Source organism: Equus asinus, chromosome 30 (assembly GCF_041296235.1).
Source record: "Equus asinus isolate D_3611 breed Donkey chromosome 30, EquAss-T2T_v2, whole genome shotgun sequence".
NCBI lineage: Eukaryota > Metazoa > Chordata > Mammalia > Perissodactyla > Equidae > Equus > Equus asinus.
In genome coordinates, this window is record NC_091819.1 from 16,383,017 (window position 1) to 16,395,950 (window position 12,934).

General features: G+C 39.7%; 1 long non-coding RNA gene across 1 annotated transcript in view; it reads left to right on the forward strand.

Annotated features, from left to right (window-relative positions):
• Nucleotides 1-12,934, forward strand: part of LOC123282307 (uncharacterized) — a 53,313-nt gene that overhangs the window by 18,424 nt on the left and 21,955 nt on the right. The window contains exon 3 of the long non-coding RNA XR_006522373.2: nucleotides 1,489-1,683. This is a non-coding gene — a long non-coding RNA (uncharacterized lncRNA). The remainder of the gene's footprint in view (nucleotides 1-1,488; nucleotides 1,684-12,934) is intronic.

Below are 12,934 nucleotides of genomic sequence, written 5' to 3' on the forward strand. Positions count from 1 at the left end.
ATTGGGGTCAATCACCAATGTAGGTCTTTGTCTGAAATGGACAGAAATACTGCTTTTATCAGCCACTTTGTTTTGCCTCGTAGATGCATTGTTTCTTGTGAAATGAAGGGGAGAAATAATTTAGCTGTTGAAGCTTTACTGTCCGCTTGTTGACAAGTGCTATGTAATATATTTGGCATTCTTTGGGGTAGAGATAATTACCGTTTTAATTCCCCACTCCACCCCCAACATTCATGCACAAAAAAGTTTAAAGTACCAACAAACAACAGTATGGAAACAGATTTTATACGGCGCCCAAAGTAAAATCTTAACTTATTTGTATTACAATGAAGCATAATCCAAAAGAGCAGAGAAGCAATATCCATAAGTTGAAATGGGCAAAGAGTCTTAAAAGGACAACAGCCATTTAATAATAACCTTTAAAATAATTCAAGGGAACTGGAGTGCAAAAACAAACTCTACACTCACGGTTGCAAATCTCTGATTCCACAGGAGAGGCAAGCACATCTGTTTCTGCACACATCTGGGCCTCTACTACCTGCCCCTCTAACCTTAGACCGACACTCACAAAAGCTGTGGGAATAAGGTCCCATCTAATAGGAGGCTTTCCTACTTGCATGTAGTATGAAATCATAAATCCTACATTATTTCAGATGAGCAGTGAAAATGGAAACCTTTAAAGTTTGTACTTTCCACAGGAAATCTCAATCCTCCCTGAACAGATGATTTTGATTTTGGAGTACACAGTGGGCCTTTAACTTCCTCAGCTTCAGCGAGATGTTAAATTCCAAGACTCCTTCACTATCCTAAAGAAACAGCAATAAAACGTGTTTCAGGATTCAATTCCTTCAGCTTCAGAGGCTGAGATGGATGAACTAGTTTGGGGAAAATGAGACAGGACCCAACCCTTCACCTAAACAGAAATGACTCCAAATTGAACTTTTCACAAAGTTCACAATACTACAGAATAGAAACTTTCTTAAAAAGAAATCTTGATTTTTATGTTATTAGTTATCCTATTCCAACTGTGGATTGAACTAGAAGGGCTGAATTGAAGTTGAAAGAATAGTTGGAATTTTTTCTTTTTTCCACTACTGGTCAACGGTCCCGGAAGACCATCAGGGAAGCAGACTGGATGTTTTCCTTCTAAGCCATCACTGAAGCCATGACCTCCGGAGTGGTTAATCAAACTGTTCATTAGCATTAATTTGGTTAAAAATGAATCTTCAGAGAAGTTTTTAGGTCTTTATCTGAATGGATCCAAGATATGTTCTGAATCAAGCTATCCTAACATCAATTCATCTTAAAATTCCTTTTAATTTATAAAAAAAATTCTTTGAGCCATTGGAATTGACCATACATGAATTAGAATTGACCCTATATGACGATAGAAGAAGTGCTGCTATTGAAATAAAGAAACAAACGTAGATTCTGTCTCTAAGGTTTTTCAAGTAGTGAGTGATTAATTTATTTTTATCATCCCTACAGTCTGGCCTGTGAGCAACAACCTGAACTCTAAGACAACTGGCCTGGATTTGAGATATTGTCTGTGGCTGTGGAAGAGACAAAAGATTTCTGGCTCTTAGGAGTGAAGTGATATATTCAACCCTTTCATTGAGACAAAGACCACAGAATCCCAATTACTTGGGAGATAATGTCACACAGCAGAAAGCACGCTTGGAGGTAATTAGACTGGGAGTCAGTTCCTGGCTATACTTATGTGAATCTGGACAAGGTACTTAAATTTGAACCAATTCCTCTTTTTTTTTTTAATTCATAGAAGTGTCAAGCATCTACTTCATTCCTTTGCAAGATATCTACACATAATAGACACTCAATAATAGAGTATGTTATCTCCACCAAGTCCTGGTGGGCTAAGTCAATCAGACATTGATAGAAACAGCAATCATTTCCAAACAGCAGAGTGCATCCTTTTTTAAAGAGGATGCTTGAGCTTAATTCAAGAAAGGCCTTAATTCCCTTGGTTATTTTTAAAGATTAATCTTGTGTATTCTTTGGCAAGAAAGAATTCAAAGCACGCTGAGAAATGGTGGAGATAAGAAGAAAAATGGAGCCGGGGAGTGGAAGGGAGACACTCTTCAGGAATTGGTGGGTTCACTGACAATGAGAATCTGTCTGTGGGTTACAATCAGAGGGAGCAGAGGATAATTGAGTGCCTGTTGAGGAGAGACAGAAAAGGAAAGCCAGAGAGGCTGGGGACTATTCTTTGGGAGGCGTCAAGATGGGTCGGGATGTGTTAGAGATTTTGGAGGTCTTAGTAGTGACTATCCCATTATGGTGGGAGGAGTGTGTAGGAGATGAGTGACTCATTCTAAGTAAAAGAAGATAGTGCTTGATGTAGGGAGGATCAAGTAGGCATAGATTTAATACTAAGTATCTATTCAAAGGAATCATATTATGGAAATCCTCAGTAAAGCTTTCCTTCCTTTCTTTTTAGAAAACAGAAAGAATTCACAGTGATTGTTCTAGAAAGCAGGGATTACAGAGAGGGCAAAGGTACTGCTGAACCCAAACCTATAAATTCTACGTTGTTTTTTAAATATAAAATTAAGGTGTCTATTCAGTGTCTGGGATCAATCAGATACCTTGGGCTGTTCTTATGTTAGATGCTCTCATTACAAATTTGACAAAAAAGTGCATTTTAATAAAGCTGCATAAGAATTACAATGCTGTTCAATAAATTATTCTCTGACTTTTCTAAAAGTTTGCGCTCTTTCAGATGTTTTTAAATAAAAAGAAGAAAAGAATTGTAAGTATAAAGGACACACATGGTCTTGCAAGTTTAGATAATCCCACTGGGGAAGTGTTTAAGTAATTGATTTTGAGTAACTTTGGCCTGAAAGTGTAGTCTTACTGCTTTTCCAAGTAGTCTGGGGACTGAATGGGAATGCAGATGGTGTGAGGGAAAATTTTAAAGACTTCACCCAAAATGCTCTATTCTTTTCTTTCACCTTGTTGACTTGAACAAAATAAATCTCCATGTCTATAATTCCAATAAGCATCTGTTTCTTGTGGATATACAAGGTCTAAAAATGTATAGCACATGTTTAAATTGTACCCAGAAGTATGCCCACAATGAACTCAGGTAAACCTCAGACATATCTACCTCGCACGGGTTACGCCTGCGTGTTTTCACAGAAAGTTCTTAGGAAAGACCATGTTCACGCGAGAGATTGTTAGTGTCATCATTTCTGCTCTTTGGGTTTCTGTTCTGTTGTCCTCTCCATTCACAAGGGAATGAGGAAGGAGGAACTCATAGTCTGCCCTCAGTCAATGCTGCTTTCCTAACGTGGTTCCACTTGGCCACCAATTAAGATTTTCACTGTGTTTCAAGTAATTGTTTTGCTACTTTGTAGACAATATATAGCAACTTGTTTACTGTAACGCATACCTTCTTTTGCCTAACAAGTGACCTCTTGGTTCACCCATTTCTGCACCTCCTGAGGGATGAGTCATGGTCTCCACTAACCACATCGTCAAAAAGGTGTAATCAAAACCATGTTATTGCAATGTGAGTTTTCTGGGTTGGTTAACTTTCTCAGCTTTATGTATCTCATTGGATATAATTCTTACATAAGTCACCTACTCTCCACACATGTAGGGCTAACTGTTCATTTATTCTACATGACTGTAGTCATCTTTCTTTACACCACAGTCATATTTTACTTTTCCAGAAAGAAAATGTAATCTCTTCCAATTCCTACATTATGAAAGCCTCTCTATTTTATTTTTTCAGAGGAAGTTCTTATCTCCCCAAACTATTGAATCATGTCTTCAGAGAAAGCCTTGGAAATATATTCTAGTAGAATCTTCCTTGATGTCAAATAAATGCAGGGTTCAATTCAAATCAATTGAAATACAGTTTCCATGCTTTAGGTCTTGAGTTATTATTTAAATCTTTAACAGTAGCCATTTTTCATAAGATGGAACTGGAGGAACAGCATTAGGTATTTAATCCGTCCTTGGGTTATTTAACAATTCCCAAAGTGGATTTTCAGGCATTCTCTTTTATTTATCTGTTGGTCTTTGATCAATGAGCAATCTTCATTTAAAAGGGCTTCAAATGAGAGGCAGGCATGTATTTTCTCCTTCTCCCTTTTTCTTCCCACTCCCCAGTGAAGATTTGCTAGCTTTCAGTTCCAAACAGAACTGAAAATTTCCCAAGCATGGGGGCAATCGACTTCATATGTTCCACTTTAAGGAAAGGAGAAAGTGTTTGGTGGAAATATTAGTCTGTTGCTGCTATAACAGACTATCACAAATTTAGGAGCTTAAAACAACACAAATGTAGTATCTCATAGTTCACTCAGAAGTCTGAGTGGCCTTAACTTGGTTCTCTGCTCAAGATCTTACAAGGCCAGAGTCAAGGGGTCAGCCAGGTTGCCTCTTATTATAAGGTTCCAGGAAGAATCCACTTCCACAATCATTCAGGTTGTTGGCAGAATTCACTTCCATGAGGATGTAGAATTGAGGTCCATATTTCCTTGCTGACCACCAGGGAGGGATTATTCTAGAGAACAACACACTCTTTGGTTTATGGTTCCCTTCCTTTCATCTTCAAAACCAGCAACAGTGGATGGAGACCTTCTCACACTGTGGATCTCTGTGACCTCCCCTTTGCCGCATCTCTGCCTCTTCTCTATAACTCCAGCAAGAGAAAGTTTTCTGCTTTAAAGAGCTCATATGATCAATTAAGTCCACCTGAACCATCCAGAATAATCTCCCTATTTTAAGGTCCATAATGTTAAGTACAGTGGCAAAGTCCCTTTGGCCTTGTAAAATATCATATTCACAGGTTCCAGCGATTAGGGAGTCGATTTTTGGAATCAGGGGTGATGTTCTGCTCAACACATTGGGAGATGTTTTTCTCTTTCTGCAAGTAGTGTGGGCATTAGGAGTTGAGAGCTTAAGAAAAACAGAATTTTTTCTTCTGCTCCCTTAGCTGCCAAGAAAAAAACACCAACTAGGTAAATTGCTGACTCTGAGGGTTCTGGGGAAATTCTTATGATGACATTTTAAGAGACGGAAGTGCGCTTAGCATGCGCATTCCTAAAACTTAAATAATTTTATAGCACTTTCTCTTAATAATACGTCTCTATAAAATACAGTGTTAAGATCTATCAGTTAGGAGAGATTTGAATCAATAGAAGTGTGTGAGGCCTTAGTAAATAATTTGCATTCTTTGTTTAAGGGGGTACTTTTGATTCAAGTGAAGTCTTTTTTATTACCACATCTGGGAATAGAAAATGGTAGCATAAGTGTATCTTAAGCTGAGATCTCAGAAAGTTTGGACTGGGTTTGAAGATTATGGAAAGGAAACTCATGTATACTGATCAGTTCTTCTACCTCAACTCTTCTTAAGCATCAAAGATATGGGCGTGGCTTAGGTGAAGGATCCAACCAAGCAAACAGTGCCCAGTGCCCCTCACATGGATGCATTCAGAGTGGAGATAACGATCAGCAGCCCTGAAGATCAGGAATTTGCTGGTTTTGAAGAAGAGTCTGGAACTAGAAGCTCCTTGGCTTTCGTCTTCCCCTCATCCTCCTCCTGCTGGTCATGCCCCGCTCAGCAAGGACTCATGTTCAGGTTCCAGGTCTTGACATTCTTCTTGTTCATACTTAGGTAACTCCCTTTTATCTACTCCTGTAGTGCAGGACCTCAGACTTTCCTATTTATGTTTACTTTGCGCTTCTCATGGCCGTGGTCTTCTATAAATACCTTTAGGAAATGAAACTAACTATTGAGTAGAACTTACCATACGCCACGTACTGTTAACATCCATTGGGGGATTTCGTTTAGTTTTAGAAAGCATCCTATAAGGCTATGAGAAAGATATTTTCAATTTCCTCATGACGAAATTGAGATTCAGAGAGGATCAACACCTTGTTCAAAGTCACATCAATGTCTGATAGAATTGATATGATTTGAACCCAGAAATGTAAATGATATGAGATTGCCTGACATTCTTTCATATCAGTAATATTAGAGTAAACTGCAAGCTTTAGGTAAAGGAGCCATTAATGGCATTCCTTGTCTTATGCATAACTGATGTTTTCATCCAACGGGCAGATTACAGCAAATCTCTTCCTACTTAATTAGTTCCTTAGACTTGGGAAGGCATTTCTAAGATTTTGAGCATTATTTTTCCCCATGAATTTTAAGATGCTGATTCTCCTTGAGTTATTTTCCTGGACACCTTTGGAACACTAGGGGTTAATCTACTCCTCACTTCCTACACAGCAGGGAGAATGCACCCCCCTCCACAAGAAAGCCTCCCTCCAGGAGAGAAGCTCAGTGGCACAGAGATTAACTGGGAGCTAAATTCAGGCAAGTAGCCAAACCAGAGTGATAAGCATCCTGGTTTTGATGGAACACTTAAAAATCATTTTAACTTTTCCAGACCTAATGCAGTTCAAGGATATGGGGGTGGGAGGTCTTCTTGTGGGTTATACAAATAGCTTCATTCCAGCAACTCCTCCCAACCTAAGATTAGAAAGAGTTGCACTAATTGGGAGGAGGGGTCCCAGTCACATCAAACTTACTGTCCCATGACCTGTCTTTACTCTTAAACTTGGTGGTTTTCATTTGTTTGTTTTGGTGGTTACACAACCTGGTTTATTTCTGTTGGTCTATTAGAAAATACTCCAGTTCTCACAGAAAGGCTTTGTTGGGGCAGTCAGTCCTGGGTTTCTGCACAGTCTTTGGCTGCTTTGTTACAATGCCATCTTACATTTGTCTTTCTGTTTACGTGGGGCCATGATAAGAAGTGAGGCTGACAAACTCCAGTTCATTTCTGCAGATGAGGATGCTGAGCAGGAAACGCTTTTTTGAGGCTTTCCTGACGAGAATTTTCTCAGAAAGCTCTCCTGATTGCGTATTTTCTTGTAAGGATTATTGGCTGCTTTTGTTACTGTTGTTGTTGGAACGAGCTATAGCTAATGGTGTCTCAAGGTATAAGGCCACTGGAGATCTATAAATGAGAATTTAAAGAGGGTAGGAGACACGAGCCCTCATTTTTAGATTATTACCCAAGCTCCATCCATTACTAGCAGTTTGAGGAAGATTATGAAATTCTTCACACACAGGCAAAGCCCAGACATGATTGTGGTCAAAGCAATCTTGACAGCACTTGGTATTCCCAAACGTCCTTGGTGCGCAACAGTATGGGCATTTTTAAGAGAAAGCGTATAGTGGGGAGGAGGGTAGAAACGGTATTCAGCTGCTGCATACTAGTACAGCCACAGGGCTTGTTAAAACATTGAAATGCCCCTGTAACAGCTGGTAAATAGTTTCTATGATGGGTTCTCTAAGTAAGTACCTTCCCTGAGCACCCTGGAACCTCCAACCGCTCTGTCATTAGCCAACATTAGCATTAACTATTTTAATATTGTCTCCGAAGAAGGGGAAAGCCCTTTAAAGTCTTCCTTGGGTGTGAGTAGGGATTTGGGAAGCAAAGTTTAAACATACTTCATCCAAACAAAGGCAAAAGCCTGGATCTGGGCTATGCAGAACCAGAGTGCCTTCCCAATGGCCCAGTGAGCCACTCTCATGATAATTAATGAGTATACACTCATTGTGTTTTTAAAAACGGAATTCAAGGGGAGCAGAGCATGTCAACAAAGTGCTTCAAATCTGTGCTACTTCTCCTCTCTTATGTGGTTGCAGAATTCTGAGTCCTTATATTTTATTAGCTGTTGGGATAGGTAGGTGGATAAAGCAGGTTTCAAGGAAAGTCCTATTATGAAATTCAACCAAGTGGCCCAATGTTAGGCTGGCAATTCACATGTGGGCATCTGAAGTCATGTGCCTGGTTCAAATTTCAGAAAGAAATTTCTTGAGTGGAAAGAGTGCTTTTGATCAGGCAGACGTTTTTGGAATTTTGGTTCTCTCCATCACTAGCTCTGTGTCCTCAGTCAAATTGCATATCTTCTCTGAGTCTCAGTCTTATCATATATATGCTCGTAGGGTTGTTTTAGTGATGCTGGTTTTTCTTCTGTTTAAAATGTAAGACTCATCAGAGAATTGGGCCATGCAACACTCTGGTACTTCAGCATTGCACAGGACAAGTGACAGGACCAAAAAGCAACTGTCTTATCAGGGTCCCTCCCGTCTCTTAAAGTCTTGCCCATTTTAGACCAATCTGTCTTGGTCAGATCACTCCATCACTCCCACCTTCTTCTTGGCACTTGTGTGTTTAGCTCCATACTTAGTTAGTTGCTCTATTCGATTATGTATCCTTTTACTGCTTCTTAAATCTTTCAAGTGTTTAAGTTTTCTTGTTTTCTATGTCGAAAACTACTTAGGGCTGGGAACACGCGGCTTCTGCAGAACTCTAAGTGCCCCTGGCCATCAGTGTTGGTGACTGATAAGAGTGACCCATGTGCTGTAGTCTGAATGTTTGTGTACCCCTAAAACTTGTATGTTGAAATCCTAACCTCCAGCATGATGGTATTAGGAGATGGGACCTTTGGGAGGTACATAGGTCATGAGAGGTCTTCCCTCAAGAATGGAATTAGCACCTTTATAAAAGAGGCTCCAGAGAGATGCCTTGCCCCTTCTGCCATGGAAGGACACAGCAAGAAGTCAGCAGTATGGAACTCAGAAGAGGGTCTTCACCAGAATGCAGCCATATTGGCACCCTGATCTTGAACTTCCAGTCTCCAGAACTGTGAGAAATAAATTTCTGTTGTTTATAAACTACTCAGTCTATGGTATTTCTGTTATATTTCTTAGTCCCAAATGGACTAAGGCACTACAGATCCTGTCCAGCCTAGATGCAGCTCACCATTCTCCCGACAGAGAGCATTGGGCTGAATACTAATATTAGCAGTAAAGTTCTGATGAATGAAATTGTAGCCAATTGTTAGGACAGCACATAATCTCCCATAGTCTGATCCTGATCTCCTTGTTACCCAGATTATTGTAACAGAATCACTTGAGAAGGGTAGCAATGAATGCACAGGGACTATGAGTCTAATGACACCCAGTGGGTGTGGTTGGGAACTAGAGAGGAATAAGGTGCTTCCACAAAACCTTCAGATTACACTACATGTTACCAAATGATGGCTTGTGGAAGAGTAGACTCCAACTGAGACATGAGAGCAACAGATTTTTGTTACTTTAAAGTTCTCAGTGAGTGTCCAGTGGTCCAGGCACAGATGGAGCACAGATACGGAGGGTACAGAGAGGTGAGGGAAGCAGACAAGGAAAAGCCATGCTCTGTTCTCCATATGGATCTATGAAATGCCTGACTGAAGCAATGAGGTCTGAGGGAGGAGGCAACTTGTGACCAAATCCCAGCCAGGCCATTCTTTACGTGTATGATCTTGACAGAATCATTTAAACCATCTGGGCATTGGGTCTACTCATCTGTAAAATGAGAGCAATAATAGTCACCACCTCCCTGGGTTATTGTGAGTATTAAATGTGGTACTATTTACAGAGCATGGCACATGCTCTCTACATGTCAGACGGTTCCCCTCACCCACCCTTTTTTATTCATATTTAGAGGCAAAAATGGACTGACCAGATCCTATGGAATTTCTGAATTGAAACCAAACTCAAGATGGTTGGTATCATTTTCTTAAACATGAATACAGACTCATACACATATAGAGCTTATCACAGGATAGGAAGCTGAGAATCTGAATGAAATTTTACCCAAGGGTAACAAGCCCAATGTGGGCTTGGATACCAAAAAAAATATGACAAAGCTACATTGTTTAGCTTTGGAAATTCTCTTAGGGCTAAAATGTCACCACTATGGGTATAATTTTGCTTTGGGTCATGGAGATCTGTACATGTGTCCAAGGGATCAAATTTTCTCTAGCAATGCTGGAAAAAGACGAACAGATAAACTTGTTTCTCTATCACAGCCTGCAGGCTTCTCTGTTCCTCAAAGCAAGAATGGCAAGCTTTACATATATAGGTATATTACTAGTAGTTTTCAGGAACAACTGGTAAGGAGTTTGCACCCAAAGCTGGCCCAACTTCCAGACTTAGATACTGCCCCCATTATAGGATTCTGCTCGTGTTAATAATTTACATAAAAGAAGAGGAAAACTAAAGCTTAGACAAAAACAAACCCCCGGTCTACCCCACCCTTGCTGCCATAAAGCTGATATAGCAACTAGGATTAACATGTAACTTGAAACAAGAGAGATTTTGGAAATAAGATGAAAGCTGCCATTTAAGGTTTTTCAATGGCACCAACTGGATTAGATCTGCTCTCGAGACAGGCGTCTTTTGACAATCTCTGGGAACTGTGTCTACTTACAGAAGGCAGAGTTGATGCATGCAAAGTCAATTAAAAAGCGAAATGCATAAAAGACAGTGGCTTGAAACAATTCATGCTAGGCTTTTGCCAAACAACCCTGGCTTTACTTATCAAGGTTTTACCCAGAGAAGTGGCAGTGTGGGTAGTGATTTGAAATTGAAGTCTGAAAATCAAAGAATAAAAACAACCAAATTAATTCCTGACTGTAGAGGATCAGAGAAATTCTATATCTGCTGTAGATATTTCTATGAATAGTAGTTTGATCTATGCAGGACTTTTTAAAAATGAAGTCCTTTATATTGACATTTGAGTCTGTGTGTGTACACGTGTGTGTGCACATGTGTATGTGATGTTAAAATCTTAGTTCTTATAACTTGTGTCATTTCTTCCAAGCTGCATCCCTTTGTCACAAATGCCAGGGAAGTAACACCTTTGCTGTTAGGAGGACCAGTGATGACTGAGCTGAGGCTTCCATCTATGATACTGATGAGTTTGGATTTTGAGGTTCTGATGCCTGCCTACGGTACTCTTACAGACTTAAGCCCTCAGCCCACGTGTCCCTCAGAATTCCACACTTTTGAGAGATAAAACTTGTTCAGTGGGAGCTGAAGCATAACTGCCCTTGAACAGATGCCATTAGCTTTGTGGAAAGAAGAAAGTCTAGATTGAGTAAATTATTTATTGAATGCCTTTAAGCATCGCAGAAGGAGGCACACCACAAGGATTTTTTTATGTATATTTTGCAAATATCCTGGGAAAAAATACCTCTGCATGCCTAGGAACCTATAATGATCTAAGCTAGTTATTTCCCTTTCAAATCATAACTTGGTAATATCTAGTTAACATATTCAATTCATTTCTTTTAATTTATAATCTTCTACTTATAATGCCGCATATCCATCTTAAGTAGATTGTAATATGTGCTTTCTATAAAATATAATTCTTAATACTAAACTAAAAAATTTTTTTTTAACTGCAGTATTATCTGAAACACTCCAATAAAGCTTTTGGCTGATGTTTTGTGATATTCCCAGTTAGCTGTGATTTTCTATAAATTAGTTCTCTTATCTTAACGCCAGTAGCTTACCTTGGTATCTCTAAGCCTAGAATAATGTAACAAGCTCAGGACGAAGATAATATTCCATTCAGTTTCTTTTTTTCCTGAGTTAGAGTAATTTCACATTTTCTAGTTAGTTCTTTTCATAGCACTCAACATGGTGAGCAAATCTGAGACTACGTAGTAATGTGGAACTATATTATTCTGAAAGCTTTTTAGAACTGTCAGCAGATTTAACTTCATACATCACTAGCCCAACTTGTACCATATGCTCATGTCTTAACCAATACCTGGTACGAGAAATGAAATTAGCATGATTGGCTCAGACAGAGGTAGTGTCACAGGGAATGGGTATTTGATCAGACTCAGAGTTCTTTGAACAAAGAGGAAAGGGATAGATGTCTGTCGTTTAAGTGACCAACAGTGCCTGCTACAGGCTGCATATGACTCAGGTCTGGCCAATGAAAATCTCATATTCAGGGATGTGTATAAATTCCCACAAAGCCAGGAGACGCCATAAAAATGTGCTGAGACTGAGGTGGCCAATCTTTCCCCTTAGGAATGAATCCAAAAAGGTGCAAGTTCTGGAGCTGCATCCATCATCTTGTCCTCGGGTAGAGCCTGAGGCCAAATAATACTACGAGTTATTCCTTGCTAAGCACATAATATGTACTAAGGCAGAGTTCTAAGTGCTCTGTGTGGCTTAGCTCATTTAATTTGCATGACAACCTATCAATTATTTTCATGCGACTCCTATACCTGCAGCTCCGGTGCTATACTGGCTTTCTGAGCCTGTGCAATGAGAGCAAGAATTACCTAGGGATAGAAACCGGGTTGTAACACCATCGTTTGAGCCCTGAATTTACTCAAACCTTGAGCCGGCACTTAGACTTTTTGATTCCATGAAGCAATAAATATTCTTTTATTTAGGCAAGTTTGGGTTGATTTTTATGTCGCTTGCAATCAAAAATTTCCTAAATGACACAGAAACCACTAACCCAAGCCTTTCAACGTGCAACTAAGGAAACTGAGACCCACAGTTCAATTCACTTGCTCAAAATGGCACAGCTAATTCGTGAGATGTGAACGCAAGTTCCAGACTTCTAGTCAAACCTTCTTTCGCCTTTGACAATGATAACTGACATTCACTGCGTGCTTCCTACGCACCACACACTTGGACCCGCCGTTACCTACTCCATCCTCAGCAGTCCTGAGAGGTGAGTACTATCAGTGTGCCCATTTGACAGATGAGTAATCTGAGACTTAGAAGGATACAAAACTTACCTAAGGTTACGCAGAAACTAAAGGAAAGAGCTGGGATTCAGACCCAGCTGTGCAAACTGAGAGTCTGAGAGTTCATCCGGTCTCCCTTGTTTCCGGCTACACCACACTGCACACCGTTGGTACCTATGTTCTGAGGGTCAAGGAATGACCCTGATCTGGAGAAGTGTCCAGCCCTCTTTGGTTCTTTATTTTTCATTTAGCAGAGTGGACTTTACATTCTAACCTAAAAATTTTAAAAAATTATTATAATCCCTCTGAAGTAATGTTACTTTCCATGGACACTTGGTAATAAGCA